The sequence below is a fragment of the Mobula hypostoma genome, chromosome 5 (genome assembly GCF_963921235.1).
Source record: "Mobula hypostoma chromosome 5, sMobHyp1.1, whole genome shotgun sequence".
NCBI classification, from domain to species: Eukaryota; Metazoa; Chordata; class Chondrichthyes; order Myliobatiformes; family Myliobatidae; genus Mobula; species Mobula hypostoma.
Genome location: NC_086101.1, coordinates 95663596 through 95684950, shown reverse-complemented (window position 1 = coordinate 95684950; position 21355 = coordinate 95663596). Strand labels below are relative to the sequence as shown.

General features: G+C 40.0%; 1 protein-coding gene across 1 annotated transcript in view; it reads right to left on the bottom strand.

Moving 5' to 3' along the window:
* LOC134346865 (contactin-associated protein-like 5) overlaps positions 1–21355 on the bottom strand; it is a 1591243-nt gene that overhangs the window by 32412 nt on the left and 1537476 nt on the right. The window lies entirely within an intron of this gene.

Sequence of the window (21355 nt, the reverse complement as noted above, 5' to 3'; positions counted from 1 at the left end):
GTACAGAGTAGGGAATGATCTTTTTCTTCACAGCATATTCATTGACTTGTGAGAATAAAATCAGGCCTATGAGATGTTATGTAGTTAAACCATTTTTCCAGTATAAATAAAATTGTTCCAACTTATGATGAACAGATGTTGTTATCTTCACCATTTTGTAAATGTCCATTGTAATGTCCATCCATACATTTAAAATTGGGCTCTCCTGTGATAACCATTTCCTGGTAAGGGTCTCTTTATCAGCCACCAGCAGTACATTCATTAAATATTTATCTCTTTTCAACCATTCTTGAGGTATATACCCAAAATATATGGTCTTACTCTCTAAGGGTATTTCACATTTAAAGATGTCTTGTAGGGCATTATGTATCCCACTCCAATAGTCTTTGATAACAGGGCATTCCCAGAAAATATGATAATGGTTTGCATTTTGATTTCCACAATTTCTCCAGCAAACAGGGAGGTTACTATCATAATGGGATTTCTTAGAGGGTGTAATAAAATATCTTATCAAGTTTTTCCACCCGAACTCCCTCCATTTCTGTGAACTGGTACACTTCCATTGATACCTCCATATTATTGTCCAGTCTTCCTCAGATATTATTATTCCTCCTTCTTTCTCCCATTTTGTTTTAATGTATGAAGTCGAATGTGTTTTAAGATTTGACAAACCTTTATACACGCTTGAAATGATTTTATTACCGTTGTCTGAATTATATGCTTTTCTAAATAGCTCTATCAGACATGTACTTGCCTTGGTTACATTTTTAACCATCCTATTAACATACTGTCGCATCTGTAAATACTGTTAAAAGTCTTGTTTTTCTAATAAGTGTTTCTCTTTGAGCATTTCAAGACTGAACAGTGTTCCTTCTTTCATTATATTATAAATAGCTGTTATTCCTTTAGCTGCCCAGTCCTTAAATCTAGCATCCAGTTTATTCGGCGTAAAATCCGAGTCATATGCACACCATTTAGGAATTGCAATGTCTCTCTCTAGTTTATATTCTTTTATAATATTTTTCCATATTTTAAGAGTCCACTTCACCCACGGGTTGCCAATATTATTTATATAACTCTGTAGGTTGTTATCAACCAAAATTGCCTGTATGGGGATAGAAAGTATTCTCTCGTCAATGTTTTTCCATTGAGCGTCACATGATGGGTTGCACCAGCATATCACAGCTCTCAACTGTGCTGCAAAATAATAATCTCTCAGTAAAGGTAGGCCAATCCCCCCTTTTCCTTGGCTAATTGCAAAGTTTTGAGATGAACCCTAGGCCTTTTACCTTGCCATATATATCTTGATAGCATCTTGTTCCATTCATTGAATTGATTTTTGTTAATCTCTGTTGGTAGGGTCTGAAAGAGATATAGTAGTCTGGGTAGTATATTCATTTTAATAGATTCAATCCTTGAACTGAGACCAAGAAAAGGAATTAGGTTCCACCTTGTTATATCTTCCTTAATTTTTTTATATATAGGCTGATAATTGCGTTCTGATGATTTTGCCAAATCTTTTGGCATAATGATGCCCAAATATTTGACGGACTCTGTTTACTATGCCCAAGGATATCTACTTTCAATTTCTCTTGGTGGGCAGTAGTTATATGAAAGTAGTTGGGTTTTATCTATGTTGATCATCTGCGTAACAGGCCGATTTATGCTCTGTCCCTTTAATAGTAATTCCCCTGATATCTTCATTTTTTCTGATGTATTGAGCTAATGGTTCCAGATATAATGCGAAGAGTAGCGGTGACCATGCACAACCCTGTCTCATGCCCCTTTCTAGGGTAAAACTATTAAATAAATATCCATTGATTTTAATCCTGGCAGTAGGATTGTCGTATAGTGCCTGTATAGTTTTAACAATTGTGTCATGTAGACCAAATATATGTAAAACTCTATAAAGAAAATTCCAATTAACCGAATGAAATGCCTTTTCAGCGTCCACGCTTATCATTATTGCTTCAATTTCATTTTTTTTATATGATCCATAATGTGAAGTGTCCTTCGTATATTGTCTTGTGTTTGGCATTGTTGTATGAAACCTGTCTGATCATTATGTATCAGTGTGGGTAGAAACTCTTCAAATCATTTGGCTATGATGGAGGTAAATATTCTATAATCCACATTAAGAACAGATATTGGTCTAAATGACCCACATTCCATTTTATCCTTGCCTTCTTTTAGTATAACTGAGATTATCGCCTCCTTCCAGCTGGGTGTCATTTGTGCCTTTCTCAGGGCTCAGTTCAGTGTGGGGAGCAAAACAGGGATTAACTCACTTCTAAACTCTTTATACCACTCTGCCGTATATCCATCTGATCCTGGTGACTTGCTTAATTTAAGCCTACTAATCGTAGTTTTTAGTTCAGCTTCAGTTATGTCAGCAGTCATCGTTCTATTTTGTTCTTTGCTTAAAGTGAGTAACTCTAAAGAATACAGGAAGGTGTCAATTTGGGTTAAGTTTCCCCCTGGAACTTTGGAATATAGAGTTTTGTAAATCATTTCAAAAGCTTCATGAATTTCACTTAGCTTATTTTTTTTATCACTTTTGTTCTTGGATCCCTAATTCTATGAATTGTATTTTCTGCTATTTTTTTTTCAGTTTCCACGCCAGTATTTTCATAGATTTATATCCACTTTCATAGTGCCTCTGTTTCAGAAACATTAATTTTTTTCTAATTTCTTGTGTAGCCAAACTATTAATTTCATTCCTAATTTTTTTTTAGTTTCCTTTAGTGTATCCTGTGCCAAACTCAATTTGTGTTTTTTTTCTAGTTCCTTCATCTTATTTTGTAATTCCTCTAATGTTTTATTCCTTATTTTTTTTTCTGATATGAAGATATCGCTATAATTTTCCCTCTTAAGACAGCCTTCAGAGTATCCCATAGAATGGGAGGTGAAACCTCTCCATTATCAGTGAATTCTAAGTAAAGACCAATTTCTTTTTAAATTTGTTCCTTAAAATAGGGATCATTGAGTAGACTTGCATTTGGTTTCCAAATAGTATCCTTTGGTTGTAGGTCAAAATCAAAAGATAAATATATAGGTGCATGGTCACTTACATCTATTGTCCCAATTCCACAGGTGACTATTTTGTCTCTATCTTTTCCAAATGATATGAAATAGTCTATTCTTGTATATACGGAATGGGGGGTAGAATAATGAGTGTAATCCCTTCTGTCGGGGAAAAGGTCCCTCCATATATCAATTAGACCAACATCCTCAAAAAGAGTGTTAACTTTCTTATGTAAGGACTTTGTTTCATAAGTTTTTCTATTGGAAGAATCTAACTTTGGTTGTAATTGTAAATTTAACTCTCCCCCACATATCAAGAGACCTTCTGTTTCCATTACCATAATATTAGTAATTTTCTGGAAGAAACTAATATCACTTACTGGGGGTGCGTATATATTCAATAAAGTAACTGGATTTCCATCTATATTCCCCCTTACCAGAATATATCTGCCCTCATCTCCTATTTCGAATACTTTTTCGAAATTTAGCTTGCTTGAGATGAGAATAGCAACTCCTCTTCTATGTCCTGATTTATATGAGGAGAAAAACAAATTAATGAAACCCATTCTCTTTAATTTTCCATGCTCATTATCACTTAAGTGAGTTTTCTGTAAAAATATTACACGGGCTTGTTCTTTTTTCATTTTTGATAGAATTTTACTGTGCTTGACTGGATTCAACAGCCCATTGACATTAAAAGAAATGAATTTTACTTTGTCCTTAGCCATGTGTATTTATCTGTTAGTATATCATTGAAATTTGCAGAATATAATTTAATCGATCTACTCCTTGAACAAATAAGAGCCAAGAAACGTGAATAATAAAGGAAAGGTAACAAAGGTGTGATTACAAGGCTGGGGTCTCTAGATAACCCTGGGTTGAGCTAGAAGAAACGTCTAGCCGTGGGGGATAGCCCCTCCTACCTGTGAGTTGAGGGCCCCCACTACAGCACCTATAAAAGTAAGTAAAAAAATCTATGTCCATTACTCAGAAATGATTTCCCTGTGTATTCCTCCCATGGATATAGGTGTCCTCCGCTTTTCGAACGTTCGCTTTACGAAACCTTACTGTTACGAAAGACCTACATTAGTTCCCTGTTTTCGCCTTCAGAAGGTGTTTTCACTGTTACAAAAAAAAAGCAGCGCGTGATAAAAGGCAGCGTGCACCCCGAGCAGCCGCTCTCCCCCGGGTTCTGAACTGCAATATTGCTGGCATTGCTTAAACACATGTCTGTGAGCAGCTGTTAGCAAGATGAGTTCTAAGGTATAGGAAAAGCCTGAAAGAGCTCGTAAGGGTGTTATGCTTATTGTAAAACTAGACATAATTAAGCGTTTCGATCGTGGTGAACGAAGCAAGGACGAAGTGAGATGGCTTGTGGAAGCTGACAAAGATGACGTCGAAGAAGTTTTGGCATCCCCTGACCAACAGCTGATGAAATTGGAAGAAGAAAGGATAACAATCAAAACCGAATGCAGTAGCGAACTGAACGTGAAGCAACTGTGTGAGATTTTCGCTGCAATGATAAAGTACCACTTTAATTTTGAAAGGGTACGTAGGTTTAGGGGATATTTGCAAGATGGTTTGAGTCCTTACAAAGAACTGTATGATAGAAAAATGCGCGAGGCTCAGCAGTCAAGCAAGCCTTCCACATCAGCCACAGCAGATGATGAACCTCGAGCTTCGACATCGAGGCGGGCGGTCATAGGAGAAGATGAGCTGCCTGCTCTAATGGAAATAGACCGGAATTGGTTCAGCGCCGAGCACACTACTGCCTGCTCTAATGGAGATGACACCCCAGTGACCCACCACCCCAACACCCAGGCCGCAGACAGATACCGATTTGCGGAGAATGCAGCAGTAGCCGGGAGACACCCAGCACATCTTTAAGAAAAAAGCCGAAATAAACATGCTAATTAGTTAGGTGCCGCCCGACACGTAATTGTCAGCCCAGATCAGAGATGACGCAATCGGAAATCGGCACTGATCTGGGCCGACAATTACGTGCCGGGTGGCACCTAATTAATTAGCATGCTTATTTTGGCTTTTTTCTTAAAGATGTGGTGTGTGCCTCCCGGCTACCACTGCAACCCTGCATGCTTCGCGACAATATATTGGTCAGCGGCCTGGAGGGTGGGGGGCCACTGCACCACCCCAACCTGTGACGATTCAGTCTAACACACCATCATCAGTGTGCTCGGCGCTGAACCAATTCCGGTAAGTGATACTATACTGTACATACATTATTTCTACTTTATATAGGCTGTGTATTTTTATGTGTTGTTTGGTATGATTTGGCAGCTTCATAGCTTAAAGGTTACTGGAGAGCGTGTTTTTGCCAGCAGCGCTTGTGTGAGATATTCTGCCGACGGCGCTTGCGTGAGATTTTCGCTACGGAGAATAGCGCAGTAATGATTGTGGGAAAGTATTTCTACTTTATGTAGGCTGTGTATTTATCATATCATTCCTGCTTTTACTACATGTTACTGTTATTTTCGGTTTTATGTGTTATTTGGCATGATTTGGTGGTTATTTTTGGGTCTGCGAATGCTCATAAAATTTTCCCATATAAATAAATGGTAATTGCTTCCTCGCTTTACGACATTTTGGCTTACGAACTGTTTCATAGGAATGCTCTACCATCGGATGGCGGGGGAAACCTGATATTCTCATTTAGGTGGGGAAAATGGAATGAATGAATGAATTTTTAAAAAATTGAGTAATATAAAATCCACATCATAATACGTATTTCTCGGTATAGGTATATCAAAGTCTTATTTTGCTTCCATTTAGTTTCTCAGCACTTTTAAAGTTAGCCAAACCTTATGGCTCTTCTGGAGGAGGTGAGGGCTGTCCTTGGAGAACTCACAGTCTCTTCCTAATATACTTCTCTCGTCCTGTTCCAGTCCCCTGCTTTCTCGGTTCTCTTACTATTTCCCAAGCAGATTGGGATAACTGCTCAGCCAGACTTTCCCTTGGTTTGACCACGCTAATGGGCAGTCCTCTGTTCTTCATGTCGGTAGTTGCCTCTTCCACTATCTGATATAGTCATATCCCTTCTTGGTAAAATACCCTCAGTTTACCAGGGTACGGGGTTTGGAATTTTATCTTTTCTTGCTTTAATATTCGCTTTGTTTTGGAACATTCCTTCTGTTTCTGTAGGACCGCCGGGAGGTAATCATGATCGAAGTATATTAACTTCCCATTCCAAAACACCCTCTTCTTACCCCAGGCCCTTCGTAGAATCTCCGCCTTGCTCTTGAATTGAAGGAATTTAAGTACTATTGAGTGCGGTTTGGGAAGCCGTGGGACGAGCGCATGATGCACCCTCTCAATTTCAATCTCCATAGTTGGGGGAATCTCCAGTGCTTCCCGCAGCAACTCGTCTACAAAGTCTATCATCGACAATCCCTCCGCTCTTTCGGGTACATTATAAATCCTGATATTTTTCCGTCGCGATCTTCCCTCCTGGTAAAGCAATTTACTTTCCTGTTGATTTAATATTTTTATTGTCTTACTTAGAATCTGTTCCACGTTTTGGACGTGATCTTCCACCTTCTCAATTCGAGTCTCTGCCACCGCTATTTTCTGATTGATGTTGGCGAGCTCTGATTTTATATCATTGAGTTGCTGCTTTATATCTTTTTGGATTTCCCTAATCTCTTCCAGAATCCTTATCATATTTGTCGCTTCGCCTGCACGAGGCCCAGTGTCAGTCTCGCCGCCATGCGCACGTGCAGGAGAGCCTCTCTCTTCCATAGGCTCCGCAGTGGTGCTTTTTTATCTCCATTCTTTTTTCCCATTCTTGCCCCTCTTATCAATTCAGATGTTTTCGAAAGATCTTATATTTGATGGATTAACGGGGCAAAATACGTGTTTTTCCGGAGGAGCTGTTGATTTAAGCTGCCATTCTGGACAATGATGTCACCGGAACCCCGCTCACTGGATTTTTAAATTTTCTTTGTACCAATCTCTGTACATTCAGGAGACTGTTGTGAAGGAAAATCCCAGGAGATACTCAAACCGCCCCATCTGGCACCAACTATCATTCCATAGTCAAAGCCACTTAGATCACATTTCTTCCCCATTCTGATGTTTGGTCTGAACACCAAATGAACATCTTGACCATGTCTGCATGTGTTTATACATTGAGTTGCTGCCACATTATTGGTTGATTAGATATTTGAATTAACAAGTAGCTGTGTAGGTATACTTAATAAAGTGGCCACTGAGTGCATGTCACACAGACTAAGAAGAAAGAAAAGACTGCAGATGCTGGAATCCAAAGCAACAAACAATGTACTGGAGGAGCCCAGTGGGTTGAGCTGCATCTGCGGAGGGAAAGCAGCTGTAGATGTTTCAGGTCGTAACCTGCCCTTGTGTAAGGATTTGACCCCAAACATTGACAATTCCTTTTCCCCAACAGATGCTGCTCAAATCAACTACAGGAGATTGTTACTTCACAGACTAATCTGAGAGAAAGCGTTTGTGAAAAAGGCATCAGGTAGTAATTTGCCTCCTGTTGTCAATGGTAAATATAAGGTGTCAAAATGAAGCCCTCTTCCAACTTTCATTCCATTGAGATCAGATCAATGGACATACATTATCATATACAATATATATATATCACATATCAAACAACAGAATTCAAAATACCTCCACAAACTTTTTACTGAAGTGGAATGAGGATACAATGTCAGCACTGATGGTCTTCATCTTAAACCTGTGATAAATGCCAACTATATTTTCCATCATAATTTTCAAAGGCAGGCACCTCTGAGATTAATTACACAAATCAAATGGCCTCTTTTTCCTTGTCAAGATATGGTACATGGCTGAATAAAATGCTGTCGAGGTGTACAGCTGCCACTGCAGTTTGTGTCCCATTAGAGTTCTAATGGGGCAAATGAGGTGGTTTAGTACATTGCACAGAAAGAATGAAGAAGGAGAGCTCAAGTGTGTACTGCCTCCGGCACCAACCACACTGTTTTGCTTTGTCCCAGAAACTCATTCTAACAACGAAAATTAGAAGAATTCCTGGGACACTGGAGAGTAAAACATACTGTTGTTTGCACTGAGCAAACCAAACACTAATAGGTTTTCTGCTGACTTCTGCCTCTGCAAGTCCAGGTTACAGCAAGCGGTCCACGCAGCAGAGAAGATCATTGGCTATCAATTACCCACTTTTCATTGCCAGTGTGAAGAAAGGAGCTAAAAAAATAACTTCGGACTCCACACATCCTACTAGTCACCTAATCATCAAATTGCCGCTGGGGAGATGCTAAAAGTGCATCAGCACCAGGACTCCACATCATCTCCAAAGGCTCTTTCCTGCAGTTATCCAGCTTCTCAACAAAACTCACTCAGGTGTAATACATTAACTGTCCCTGCACAGCACCTGTTATATGGTATTTCCTGCTCTCCTTGTTCTGTTGATAATTATTGAGTGTGTTTGTAGGTTTGAATTTATTTCAGTTTGATAACTGATGTTTGCATATGTGACGTTTCTGCTAACTGTTGATAGTTCATGGCTGCTTGCACCACTTCCCCATAAACTGGTGGTTGCTCTTGTGCTGTCTTTTATGGTATTGTCCTGTGTCTCATGCTTGGTACTGAACCACAATCAGTTCCGGTATGTTTCACATACTAGCAATAACATGATTCTATTTGTATATTTTTATTGTGTTTTTTATGGTTTTTGTGTTTCTTTTATGCAGCATTCAGATCCAGACAATGAAATAACAATTACTTCATTCTCCTTTACACTTGAGTACCGAGGAATGTAATAAACTATCTTGAATCTTGAATTTTGAATCTTAAATTACTTTGTTCACAATGAAGAATTTCTCCTGCTGTTCAAATCCCCTCAAAGCTTCTATCTTGCATATTTCGAATCATGGAGTTAAAGTGCACGACAGCATTGAAAAACACTCCTTGGTTTGTTTAGTCCGTGCCAGCCTGGGCTGCCTAGTCCCAGATATCTGAAGTTGGACCATAGCCCTCCAAGCCCCTATCATCCACGTACTTATCCAAACCTGTTTAAATTTACATTTTAATTTGCATCTACCACTTCCACCGACAGTTTGTTCCACACTTACACCACCCTCTGAGCAATGAAGCTCCCCCTCAGATTTCCCTTGAATATTTCACCTTTCACCCTGATCCTCTGATCTCTAGATCTAGTCCCACCCAAAGTGAGTCTCAACTCTCTCAGCCTACAATCCTTCATACGTTATCTGGAAAATATTGCATTATACCTGTTCTCTTATTATGCTAAAGATGCATTATTAATTCAAATTGTTATTCATGTGCACAAAGCAAGTCATCAAACAAGTTGATCGAATGGGGAAAATGAGGCCTGAGAGGAGCAAAATCAAAGTCAAAGTGAATTCATGTGTATGTTACCATATGCTACCCTGAGATTCATTTTCTTCTGGGTATTTGTGGGAAAATAAAGAAATTCAACTTAATTTATGAAAACTACATGAATAAAGACTGACAATCAATGTACAAAATAAAAGACATTGTGCAAATAAAATTAAATAAATAATACACACACATAAGAGAAAATCTGCAGATGCTGGAAATCAAAGTAACACACACAAAATGCTGGAGGAACTCAACAGGCCAGGCAGCACCTACGGAAAAGAGTAAACAGTCGATGTTTTGGGCTGAAACCCTTCATCAGGACTGGAAAAAAAAAGATGAGAAGAAATAATACATGAGTTGTAGAGTCTTTGAAAGTGAGTCCATAGATTCAGTGTTGTGGTGAGTGAAGTTATCCACACTAGTCCAGGGGCCTGATGGTTAAAGGGTAACCTGGTGATGTGGGGCCTAAGGCTCCTACACCATCTCCCTGGTGGTAGTAGTGAGAAGAGAGCATGGTTTGAACAGTGGGGGTCCTTAATAATGAATGCTGCTCTCTTGTTCAAAAGTTCAAAGTTCAAAATAATTTTATTATCAAAGTATGTATATGTCACAATATACAACTTTGAGATTCATTTTCTTGCAGACCTCCCACAGTAGAACAGGAAGTACAATAGATTCCATGAAATACTACATGCAAAGACTGACAAGTAACCAATGTGCAAGAAATTAGGCAGCAATCTTTGTAAAGTGCTCAATGGTGGGTTAAGGCTTTGCCTATGATGGGGTCCATTCTATCCACCATTTTTGTAGACTTTTCCAGGAGAAAATGTCAACGGCCTTCTGAAGGATGGGGCTGAATCAAACTACAAGGTCACAGGAACATTAATAAAAGGAGCATCAGGTTGTATCATTGGTACTGAGATGGAGATGGTCGAGAGCTTCAACTTGTTGGATGTATATTACACCATCAATTTGTCCTTGTCCATGGATGCTATGGCCAAGAAAACATACTAATGCCTCCACTTCCTAAGAAGGCTAAGGACATTCAACATATGCCTGATGACACCCACCAACGTTTGCAGATGCACACAGAAAAAGTCTGATCCAGATGCATCAAACTCGATATGACAACTGGTGCTGCTTGAGACTGCGAAAAACTACAGAGTTGTGAATACAGCTTAGCAATTCAGTCTTAGAGCACTACAGCAAATATACAGGCTCTTCAGCCCATCTAATCAATTCTAACCTGTATTTCTGTCTAACACCATCTACCTGCACCTGGACCATAGCTCTCCACACAACCTTCTCTCCAAGCTTCTCTTAGATGTTGCAGTGGAACATGCCTCCATCATCTCTGCTAGCAGCTCATTGCACATTTGCACCATTCTCTGAGTGAAGAAATTCCCCCTCAGGTTCTCCTTAAATATTTCACCTTTCATCCTAAACCTATGTCCTGCTAGTTCTAGTTTCACCCAACCTCAGGGGAAAAAGCCTGCATATATTCACAACTCATAATTTTGTATACCTATATATGATCTCCCATGATTCTCTGGGAATAAAGTTCAAGTCGATTCAACCTTTCCCTGTACTCAGGTTATCCTTAAGTCCCAGCCAAACCCTTGTAAATATTTCTCTACATTCTTTCAAGCTATTGATATCTTTCCTACTGGTGAGTACACAGAACTGCATACTATACTCCAAATTTGGCCGCATCAATGTCTTATACAATTTCAGCGTAACATCCCATCTCCTGTACTAGATGCTTTGACTTATGAAGGCCAATATGCAAAAATGTTCTCTTTATGACCCTATTTACCTGTGACACATCCTAAAAATTATGGATCTATTGCCAGATACCTTTATTTTACTACACACCTCAGTATACTACCATTCACTGTGTAAGTCCTACCATGTTTGTCAAACCAAAGTGTGACACCTTATACTTGACTGCATTAAATTCCATCTGCCATTTTTCAGCTGGTCCAGGTCATATTGTATGCTCTGATTACCATCCTTGCTATCCACCACATTCCCAATCTTGGTGTCATCTGTAAATTTGCTGATCCAGTTTAATACATTATCATCCATACCATTAATATACGTACAGTAGATGATAAACTACGGTGAACCCATCAACAAACCATGCAACACATCACCAGTCACAGTCCATAATGCAAGCCAGACAACATTTTCATTGGCTCCATCTTCACTTCCCACTGCCTTGGGGAATCAGCAAACGTAGTTGTTGGTCAGAGTTAGACAATCAAGTTCAGGGAATGCATAAGAAGAGCTAGCTTTCAATCCGTAAGACAATCGAGATTTTAAAGGCAGAACTTCATGGCAGTTTTCCTAAGATGAGGTGCAACCAATCAGCGGAAGGCAGTGCTTAAAAAGAGCTTCCTGTCAGTCAGGTCTGCGTTTAACATTTAATAAGCAGAGCTTCAAAGCAGTTTTCTCTGAGTTGGACAATCAATGAAGGGGAATGCATAAAGAGAGCGAGCTTTCAATCAGGAAAGCAATTGATATTTTAATGGCAGAGCTTTGCAACAGTATCTGTGAATTGAGGAACGTCCAGTCAGCAGGAGGGATTTATTAGGAAGGGCTGATAAAAACAGCACAGGTGCAAGTGGACCGGCCCTTCTTTGAGTGGCCTTTCTTTTGAGTATGCAAATGTTTAGAGTGGCTTTTGCTCATCAGGCTTGGGTGACCTCTAGTATTTGGTAAGTTTCTCTATTCCTGTTCTTATTTGTTCATTCCTCACCTGTTAGGGCACAGTAGTTTAATGAGAATGGCTCTGGAGCAATGTTTTGTACTGTATGTGGGATGTGGGAAGTCTAAGAGATCTCCAGTCTCCTGGATAAACACACCTGCACTGGGTTCACCAAGATGCAGCCCCTGAGACAATGTATTAAGGAACTGGAACTGCAGCTCAATGACCTTCAACTCATACAGAAGAATGAGGAGGTGATTGTCAGGAGCTACATGTAGGTAGTCACTCCTGAACTGCAGAGGCAGCTGACTGGGTGACTATCAGGAGAAGGAGGGAAATGCACAGTCAGTGCAGAGTCCACCTGTGACCATTCCCCTCAATAATAAGTATACAACCTAAGATACTTTTGAGGGGGACAAGCTACCAGTGGGGAGTCACAGTGACCGGATCTCTGGCGCCGAATCTGATGCTGTAGCAGAGAAATGAAGAGGACTACAGTGCTGATAGGAGATTCGCTAATCAGAGAACAGAGACGAGATTCTGTGGGCGTGATCGCGACACCAAGACGGTATGTTGCCTTCCTGGTGCCATGAGCAGGGGCATCTTGGGTCGGGTCCATGGAATTCTCAAAGGTGAGTGTGGCAGCAATGACACTGGTAGACAAAGTGAGGAGATCCTGAAGAGAGATTTTAGGTAGCTAGGTAGAAAGCTGAGAAGCAGGACCACCAGGGTGGTAATCTCTGAATGCTGCCTGTGCCACATGCCTGTGACGGTAGGAATAGTTTGATTTGGCATTTGAATACATGGCTGAACAACCGGTTCAGGGAGCAGGGGTTCAGATTTATGGATCATTGGGATTTCTTCTGGGGAAGGTATGATCTGTACAAAAGGGATGGGTTACACCTGAACCAGACGGGGTCCAATATCCTTGTGGGCAGGTTGGCTAATTTTGGGAGGGTTTAAACTAATTTGGCAGGGTGATAGGAACTGGAGTGATAGTGCTGAAGATGCCATAGCTGGTTTACAAACGGGCAATATGCAGTGAGGAGAGGTTGTTGATGGGGTAAAATTGCAATCAACAGGAGGAGTTGTAACGTAAAAGGTGGACAAAATTGAAAAGGGTGAATACAGAACTGAAGGTGTTATATTTGAATACACACAGTACACGGAATAAGGTAGATGAACTTGCAGCACAGTTGTAGATTGGCAGGTATAATGTTGCAGGCGTCACTCAATCATGGCTGAAAGATAGTTACAGCAGGGAGCGTAATGTTGAAAGACACATATTGTATTGGAAGGACAGGCAGGAAGACAGAAGAGGTGATGTTGCTCTGCTGGTAAAGAATTAAATTAAATATTAGAAAGCGGTGATATTGGGTTAGAAGGTGTTCATTAATTGTGGATAGAGCTAAAGAACTACAAGTGTAAAAAGACCCTGACTGTAGCTGTATACAGACCCCCAAACAGTAGTAAGGATATGTTCTGCTAATTACAATGGGAGATAGAAAATGCATGCTAAAAAGGCAATGTCATGGGGGATTTTACTATGCCGGAAGATTGAGAAAATCAGCTTGGTGCAGGATTCCAAGAGGGGGCATTTTCTAGAATGCCTAGGAGATGGCTTTTTAGAGCAGTTTGTGGTTGAGCCTACTAGGGGATCAGCTATTCTGCATTGCATTGGGTGTTGTGCAATGAACCGGAATTGATTAGAGCGCTTAAGATAAAAGAACCCTTAGGGGCAGTGATCATAATATGATTGAATGCAACCTGAAATGTGAAAAAAAGCTAAAGTCAGAAGTATCAGTATTACAGTGGAGTAAAGGAAATTGCAGAGACATGAGAGGAGCTGACCAGAATTGACTGGAAAAGAGCACACCGGCAGGGATGACAACAGAGCAGCAATGGCTGGTATTTCTGGAAGCATTTCGGAATGCACAGGATATATACATCCCAAAGAGGAAGAAGTATTCCAAAGGCAAGATAACACAACCGTGACTAACAGGAGAAGCCAAAGCTAACATAAAAGACAAAGAGGGGATATATAATAGAGGAAAAAATAATGAGATGTTAGAGGATTAGGAAGCTTTTAAAACCAACAGAAGGCAAATAAAAATACTATTAAGAAGGTAAAGATGGAATACAAAAGTAACCTAGCCAATAATATTAAAGAGGATACCAAAAAGTTCTTCAGATACTTAAAGTGTAAAAGAGAGGTGAGAGTGGATATCACACCACTGGAAAAAGATGCTGGAGAGGTAGTAATGGGGGACAAGGAAATGGTGGATGAACTGAATAAGTATTTTGTATCAGTCTTCACTGTGGAAGACACTAGCAGCTTGGTAGAAGTTTCAAGTGTCAGGGGTCATGATGTGTGTGAAGTTACTATTACTAGAGAGAAGGTTCTTAGGAAACTGAAAGGTCTAAAGGTAGATAAGTTACCTGGACCAGATGGTGTACACACCAGGCTTCTGAAAGAGATGGCTGAAGAGATTGTGGAGGCATTTGTAATAATCTTTCAAGAATCACTAGATTCTGGAATGTTTCTGGAAGACTGGAAAATTGCAAATATCACTCCACTCTTCAAGAAGGGAGAGAGGCAGAAGAAAGGAAACTATGCACCAGTTAGTCTGACATCAGTGATTGGGAAGATGTTGGAGTTGATGATTAAGTATGAGGTTTCTGGGTACTTGGAGATACATGATAAAATAGGCTGTAGTCAGCATGGTTTCTTCAAGGGAAAATCTTGCCTGACAAATATGTCAGAGTTATTTGAAGAAATAAAAAGCAGGATAGACGAAGGAGAATTGGTTGATGTTGTGTATTTGAATTTTCAGAAGGCCTTTGAGAAGCTGCCACACATGACGCTGCTTAACAAGCTAAGAGCCTATGGATTTACAGGAAAAATTCTAGCATGGTTAGAGCAGTGGCTGTTTGGCAGGAGGCAAAGATAGGGATTAATGCATTCTGTGCCCACTTTGAATGTGAAGATCCCTGTTGCACCTGTTGACCCTGTGATCTCTGTCTCCTGAGGCTGATGCTAGGCTGTCTTTAAGGAGGTTGAACCCTTGCAAGTTAGCAGGCCCCAGTGGAGTCTCTGGTAAGGCTCTAAAAACTTGTGCCAAACAACTGGCGGGAGTATTCAAGGACATTTTCACTGCCATTGTCGGAAGTTCCCACCTGCTTCAAAAAGGCAACAATTATACCAGTGGTTGAGAAGAATAGTGTGAGCTGCTTTAATGTCTATTGCCCAGTAGCACTCACATCTACAGTGATGAAATGCTTTGAGAGATTGGTCATGGCTAGAATGAACTCCCACCTCAGCAATTTGCCTAACGCTACAATAGGACTACGGCAGACACAATGTCAATGGCTTTTCACATGGTCTTAGATCACCTGGACAATACAAACACCTATGTCAGGATGCTGTTTGTTGACTATAACTCAGCATTTAACACCATCATTCCCAAAATCCTGATCGATAAGTTACAGTACCTCCCTCTGCAATTGGATCCTCAGCTTCCGAAATGGAAGACAACAATCGGTGCAGATTGGTGATAATATCCCCTCCTCACTGACGAAAACAGTGATGCACCACAGGGGTGTGTGCTTCGCCTACTGCTCTACTCCCTCTATACCCATGACTGTGTGGCTACGTATAGATCAAATACCATCTATAAATTTGCTAAAGATACAACCATTGTTGGTAGAATCTCAGATGGAGACAAGAGGGCATACAGGAGTGAGATATGCCAACTAATTGAGTGGTGTCACAGCAACAACCTTGCATTCAACGTCAGTAAGACGAAAGAGCTGATTGTGGACTTCAGGAAGGGTAAGACAAGGGAACACAAACCTATCCTCACAGAGGGATCAGAAGAGGAGAGTGATCAATTTCAAGTTTCTTGGTCTCAAGATCTCTGAGGATCTAACCTGGTCCCAACATATTGATGCAGCTATAAGGAAGGTAAGACAGCGACTAAACGTTATTAGGAGTTTGAACAGGTTTGGTTTGTCAACTAAAACACTCGGAAACTTCTATAGATGTACTGTGGAGTGCATTTTGACAGGCTGTATCACTGTCTGGTGGTGGTGGGCCTACTGCACAGGATCAAAAGCTAAAAAAAGTCACAAAATTAGTCAGTTTTATCTTGGATTCTAGCCTCCATAGTACTCAAAACACCTTCAAGGAGCAGTGCCTCAGAAAGGTGATGTCCATTATTAAGGACCCCACCAACAGGACGTGCCCTCTTTTGATTGTTACCATCAGCTAGGAGGTACAGAAGCCTGAAGGCACACACTCAGCGATTCAGGAATATCTTCTTCCCCTCTGCCGTCCGATTCCAAAATGGACATTGAACCCATGAACACTACCTTACTTTGTTAAAATGTATATTATTTCTGTTTTTTGCACTATTTCAAATCTATTCAATATACATACATACACTTACTCTAATCGACTTATTCATTGATTTGTGTGTGTGTGTGTGTGTGTGTATATTGCATTGAACTGCTGCTGCTAAGTTAACAAATTTCATGACACATGCTGGTGATAATAAACCTGCTTCTGATTAATGGCTTTGTTGAAAAGTTTGCAGATGATACAAAGATGGGTGGAGGAACAGGTAGTTTTGAGGAAGTAGAGAGGCTACAGAAGGACTAGGGCAGTTTAGGAGAATAGGCAAAGAAATGGCAGATGACATAGTGGCAGAAAGTGTCTGGTTATACACTTCGGTAGAAGAAATGAAATTGTTGACTATTTTCTAAATTGAGAGAAAGTACAAAAACTGAGGCACAAAGGGACTTGGGAGACCTTTTGCAGGATTCCCTAAAGGTTAATGTGCAGGTTGAGTCTGTGGTGAGGAAAGCAAATGCAATGTTAGCATGCATTTCAAGAGGACTAGAAGATCAAAGCAATGATGTAATGATGAGACTTTATAAAACACTGATAAGGCCTCACTTGGAGTATTGTGAGCATGTTTGTGTCCCTTATCTTAGAAAGTATGTGCTGACACTGAAGCCGGTTCAAAGGAGGTTCACGAAAATGATTCCAGGATTGAATGGCTTGTCATATGAAGAGCGTCTGATGGCTCTGGGCCTGTATTCACTAGAATTCAGAAGAATGAGGGATGACCTAATTGAAATCTATCAAATGGTAAAAGTCCTTCAGAGAATGGATGTGGAGAGGATGTTTCTTGTGAAGGGAGAGTCCAAGATCAGAGGACGCAGCCTCAGAATAGAGAGATGTCCTTTTTGAATAGAGATGAGAAGTAATTTCTTGAGTTAGAGAGTGGTGAATCTGTGGAATTCTTTGCTACAGGCAGCTGTGGAGGCTGAATCTATATATTATTTAAGGCAGAAGTTAATAGATTCTTGATTGGTCAGGGCATGAAGGGATATGGGGAGAAGGCAGGAGATTGAAGCTGAGAGGGAAATGGATCAGCCATGATGAAATGGCGAAGCAGACTTGATCGGTCAAATGGTCTAATTCAGCTTCTATATCTTATGGTCTTATAATGTACAGCCCCTCCCAATCTGTCATTCTTTCATCTGCCACCCTCCTATCAAGCAGAGAATACAAAGATTGGCAGTATATAACACCAGACTCAAAAAACTGCTATCATCCTACTGTTGTGAGTCCTTTGAACAGATCGCTCATGCGCTAAAAGATGAACTCCTGATATACCTCACTATGGCACTTGCACTTCATTTCTCCACCTGCACTACATTTGCTCTGTAACTAATATCATATTCGGTTTTGCTTTTTACTACCTAGATGTGCTTTTGAATGATATAATCTCTTTGCATGGCACAAAAATCGTAACCATGTTATGGTGTCTCAGTACATGTGACAATAATAAATGAATATCAAAATAAAGATCCTTTGCACCATCTCATTAAACACTCACAAGTGCTTAATCAGAAGTTGCAAAGGTACAGCAAGGTTTAGAAAGAGTTAACCTGGGGAAATTTAACACAAACACAGAATGCATGATATGAAAAGTGTCTCATTCCTCAGTAAGTCCATCACTCTGATTGTCAAATGAAAATCAAATTTATCTTTTCTGTACCAGGTTCTGACAGTGGTGTCTGATACTGGTTTAAAAAAAAACTATTTCTTCAGCACTCATTATTCAATTTTTTTCAGGGTAGTTGAGAACACAACATTGCATAAAAACCTTAGCTCAGCACCCTTCAACTCCAATAGTTGTTATAAGTGTGAGATAGTGATACAGCAGTAGGAGTCGTAAGACATACACATAACACATAGAAAGTAGAACACTATACCACAGTGCAGGCCCAGTGTTGTGTCTATCATTTAACCTACTGTAAAATCAATCTAACCCTTCCCAACAGAAAAACCCTGCATTTTTCTATTATCCATGTGTCTATCCAGGAGTTTCTTAAATGCCCGTAATATACCTGCTTCTATCACCACCCCTGGCAGAGCATTTCATACCCACTGCTTTCTGTGTAAAAAAACCTACCTCAGACACCCCTCCCTATATTTTCACCCAATTACCTTAAAATGGTGCCCCCTTGAATTAGCCACTTCCACACTAGCTATCCATTCAATCTATGCTTTTTATCATCTTGTATGCTTCTATTAAGTTGCCTCTCGTCTGCCTCATGCCAAAGAGAAAAGCCCTAGCTTGCTCAACCTCTCTCTAATCTAAGCAGCATCCTGGTGAATCTCCTCTGCACTCTCTCTTAAGCTTCCACAATCTCCCTATAAAGAAGCAACCAGATCTGAAGACAATACTGTAAGTGTCATCTAACCAGGGTTTATCGAGCTACAATGGACAGGTATCTCCTCAATGAATTAAGCAATCAGAAAATACATATTATACAAACAGATATGGAGACATAATTAAAATGTAAGAATTCAATATCAGAATAAAGAATTAAAGAGAGTGAAAGCAAGATTGGATTATGAGAAAAAGAATAAGGAAAATAAAACAAATACAAGAAGTAGCCACTAAAAGCTCCTTAAACAAGTTGTAGTTTCAAGGAATGGAAGTTCATATGTTACAGTTAATTTTCAATAGCAGAGGTAAATATTAAAAGAGTACTTAGTGATGTAAATCCTGATTTTAATTATACTTATTGGCGATTTTATTAGGCACTAATTATCAAAACACAAATATAACAAACACCACAACAAATAGCATAAATGAATAAAGAGGGCTTTGAAGGCCATGGAATCACAGAGTGATATAGCACAGAAATTGTTCATTTGGTCAATTGTGCATTCAACAACTTTTTGAAAGTGTCTTCAAGTCAATTCCACATAGTTTCACTGCGCCTGAAAATATTTACCTACTTCAGCTTTTGCCTAATTCCCTTTTTAGAGCTATTATTGCATTTGTCATTTCTTGTTAGTGTAATTGTGTCAGGAAATGTAGAGGAGGCTTGACCCAAATGCAGAGTAGTGGAGATGATTAAGCAGTGATCGATAACCTTAATAATAAACTGCAAAACAACAAGCCATGAGGGGCAACAAAATAAGGGAGAACAGATACTTAACACGACAAGACAACAAGGTAGCTGAAGGCTAGGAGCAGCTGGTTCATATGAGCGAACAACAAATGTGGATGAGAGCTGGGTTTAGATAGGCTGCAGGTGAAGAGTTGGAAATGAGTGGCAGGTGATTCCTGTTAGCTGGTTGGGGACTGGGAGGTGCCTGCCAGTTAGTGCATTGCTTTGTAGTGCCAGCCATCACTGACTGGGGTTGAATTCCCCCCACAGCCTGTATGGAGTTTGTTCCTCTGGATGCTCTGGTTTCCCCTCACATTCCGTAGGCACACAATCAGTGAGTTGCAGGCATGTTATACTAGCACTAGAAGCGTAGCAACAATTATGGGCTACCTAGCACAGTCCTCAATGGTTTAATTTGATGTAAAAAACACATTTCACTGTATGTTTCGATGTTTCAATTTACAAGTGACAAATAAAGCTAATCTCTATTCAGCGTAAATACATTTCTTGTACAAAGGCAAGATAAAGCAGAGCTGAAGAATGCCTATTTGAAAAGGTCCATCTTTCCTCCAGCTTAGCTCAAAAACAGAAGCCATAGAGGTTATTTGCAGTGGAATCTCTGCTGAATATTATAATAACACAATTTGAGAAGTGTAATTAACAGAGTATTCTGTAGTATGACATCTGACATAGATCAATGTTGCTGATGGCATCACAGTGCTCATTTGTTAAACTGTGTGATGATCATTAACCTTGAACCGGTTTTAATGTTTACCTCATTGAGGCTGGTGAAGCATTAATTAAATTTGCTTTGTAGAAGAAAAAAAATCTGCTTCATTAAAGCATCAGTACAAACACATCCCTTGGGTTTATAAATCTGGCTTCCAAGTATCTGTTTTAATTTGTGAAAATTTCCGCAGCACTTTTGACATTTATTATGATACCAAAATTTGACATTTCAAAAGTGGTTTATAATTGAGTGGAGTCAATCTAACATTAGCATTATCTTTTCTACATCAATCACACCCAAAGCAGAATATTAATTTAGTTAAAGTATTGTTCTCTGTTTTTTTCCTATTTTCTGCCCCTTGCCCTCATGTTTGATGGTTTGATATGGCTGTTAGTTTCTCCCCCACCTCTGCAAGGTTGGACATTTCACCTCAAACAGGGTGAGGATCTTCTCAGCACACACTAGTTCCCACACTGGTCTCTTTAGCCACCTCTGGTAGGATCCTTAACAGTGTGAAAGACAGAGGGAATTTGAGGACCAAGTCCACTGATCCTTCAAAATTGCACAAGTTGATAGGGTGATTAAGAATGCATATGATGGTCCTGATGAAGGGTCTTGGCCCAAAATGTCTACTGTTTATTACCATTCGTAGATGATGCCTGACTTGCTGAAATCCTCCAGCACAATGTGCATTGTGCTTCAAATGGTGTGTTGGCCTTCATTAGTCAAGATGGACTGTGTTCAAGAGCTGTGTGATAATATTGCGGTTCCATAAAGGTTTTATAGAACTGCAATGTTCTCACACAGCTCTTTTAGGCTACACTTGGAGTACTGTGTTCATTTCTGGTTGCTTCATTATGGGAAGGGTGTGGAAGCTTTAGAGAGGGAGCAGAGGAGATTTACCAGGATGCTGCTTCTATTAGGGAACTTGTCTTAGGAGGAAAGGTTGAGCAAGCTAGGACTTTCCTCTTTGGAGCGACTAAGGTTGAGAGGTGACTTGACAGAGATGTACAGTATAAGAATATGAGAGGCATAGGTAGAGTGGACAG